This window comes from Mus caroli, chromosome 5 (assembly GCF_900094665.2).
Source record: "Mus caroli chromosome 5, CAROLI_EIJ_v1.1, whole genome shotgun sequence".
Taxonomy (NCBI): Eukaryota; Metazoa; Chordata; class Mammalia; order Rodentia; family Muridae; genus Mus; species Mus caroli.
The window spans coordinates 108,437,441-108,439,944 of record NC_034574.1 but is presented as its reverse complement, the minus strand read 5'-3'; the positions used below and the strand labels follow the sequence as shown (position 1 = coordinate 108,439,944).

The following is a 2,504-nucleotide window of genomic DNA, read 5'->3' as shown; positions in this document are numbered from 1 at the left end:
CAGTGCTCTTAACCACTGAGCCATCTCTCCAGCCCCCCAGATACTGGATCTTATCATTACAGGCAGCAAGATGGCTACAGTTCTCTTCTTCACCCTACCACTCTCCAAAGGGAAGGTGCTACAGCTACAGAAAACTTCCATTTCGGATCTCCCCAGAACTATCAGAATGGCGGGGGGGCTCACACCTGAGATCCCAGTACTTGGCAGGTTGAGGCAGGAGGATCAGGAGTTCAAGGCCAGCCTGGACTAGAAAGCAAGACCCTGGCTTTTTAAGCACACACACAAAAACATATGTGTTATACTTGTTTATCTCTCTATTCATTCACTACTTTTGGCCCAAATGTATCAGCAAGCTTTCAGATGCCAAATTGGAAGTGTGCCTGACTTTAAAATGTAAAAATAAAAACACGTGGTCTTGAAAGTGGCGATCTCTCATATAGAAAATTCCTCACAAAGTGGCCCACAAAGAAGCCAGGCACAGTGTGTAATCCCAGCACTTGGGAGATGGATGGAAGAGGGTCAGGAGTGCAAGGCCATCTCCAGTTACATAGAGAGTTCAAAACTAGCCTAGGCTACATGAAACCATCAGAGAAAGGGGTGGGGGAGGAGAGTGAGGGAGAGGGAGACACATACATACACTTTCACACACACACACACAGACACTGACTCATAGGGGTGATGAAGCCACAAGGATATTCATTGTAACATTGCTTACACACACACACACACACACACACACACACAAGGACTGACTCATAGGGATGATGTAGCCACAAGGATATTCATTGTAACATGGCTTGCTACATTCCCATTGGACAATCAAAATGTCCATCAACAGAACAGATTAACCTTGGCAGGATACAGCCACAGAGGAAGACAGCCAAACTGGATGCTGACATGCAAAATACGACCAAGATGCATTGCTTGGTGGGAAGAGAATGGAAGTTGTAAAACAACATGTACACTTAGCCTTAGGCAGGTGTGGTGGTGCACACCCTTTATCTCAGTAGAGGGGCCGGGAGGTAGGGGGTGGGGCCAGAACAGCTCTGTGGGTCCCAGGTCTGCAAGAACTACATCCATCGTGAAACTAATACAGTCTTGCAATGATAGTCTGGGGGGTGGGGGGAGGTGGGCGGGGTCTGGCTCGGGTTTGTTTACTTTGCCAGTTAAAGTATTAAAAGGCAGGAAAACCCGGGCAGTGGCGTTTGCCTTTAATCCCAGGAGGCAGAGGCAGGAGGATTTCTGAGTTCGAGGCCAGCCTGGTCTACAGAGTGAGTTCCAGGACAGCCAGGGCTACACAGAGGAAACCCTATCTCGAAAAACCAACCAACCAAACAAAAAACAAAAAAGCACCTCCCCAAAATGTCCTGTACAAAATAATATAATATAAAATGAAATCACATTGAGGTGGATAGAAATAATTTGGAATTCTCGATCTGCTACAGTATAACCAGAACTTCCCAGAGGCTGAGTCCCAATTAATAGTAAATTAAGCCAGTTTTGCCAGAATGGGACGGTGGGACTGTGTCCTCAGAATGCCCCAGTGGGAGACAGCCACACCAGCAGTGGAGGAGACTGCTGGTGGACATTGAGCTCTTTGGGAAACCGAACAGTTATGACGCGCAGATCCACCATTCTTCTCTTCAGGATTATATTGCCCTGGATAAGTCCCTGCCCCACACAGGAGCGCCGTATGTAAATCACAGAGCCCCATCCCGGAGCACCTCCCTAACTCCGTGCTGAGGCACGAAGCTCGTGACCGTGCGCATAGTCAAGCATGCCTTTGAGATCACCTACTTGCTCACTGGTAAAATTCCTCTGCGGGTACTGGTGACTGCCACCGTCCACAGTGGCCCCCGGGGACGCCTCAACAGGCATTGAATGAGCCCGGACGCAGGGCTGCGGGCGGTGGGTGTGTCCCCGCCTGGTGATTCAGGCCATCTGGCTGCTGTGCGCAGGTGCTCCTTTCCGGAACATCCAGACCCTTGCCGAGGGTTTTGAAGATGAGCTCATCAGAGATCGCTGAGGACTCCTCCAACGCCTACGCGGTCAAAAAGCATGAGCAGGAGTGTGTGGCCAAGTCTAACCGCTCATTTCCCGGCAGCTGCCTAGTAAACTGCGAGTCCTCAAAAAAAAAAAAAAAAAAAAACCAAAAAAAAAAAAACCTTGCGCAACTCTAAACTTCAGCCCTTGGGAGGCTGAGGAGGCTATGTAGTGAGACCCCTGTGTCAAGGGACCTTCTTATTCTGCCCTCAGCCTCCTTGACTCATTTTACTAAAAATATTATTTATTTGATTATTGAGTTTTTGTCACCCTTAAGTGATGTACCTCAAATTAAAAAAAAAAAAAATGGGTCCTTCAGTGGTATTGCAAATTCCTCTCCAAGGTGGTTTTACTATGTTCCTTCCGCAAGCAGCTCTTCTCCTGTATATATGTATTTTACACACACGCACACGCATGTACGCACACGCGTGTGTGTGTGTGTTTTGGTTTTTTTTTTTTTT

At 47.9% G+C, this 2,504-nt stretch overlaps 1 pseudogene; it reads left to right on the top strand.

Annotated features, from left to right (window-relative positions):
- Positions 1–1,535: 1,535 nt before the first annotated feature.
- Positions 1,536–2,504, top strand: part of LOC110294924 — a 3,883-nt pseudogene continuing 2,914 nt past the window's right edge.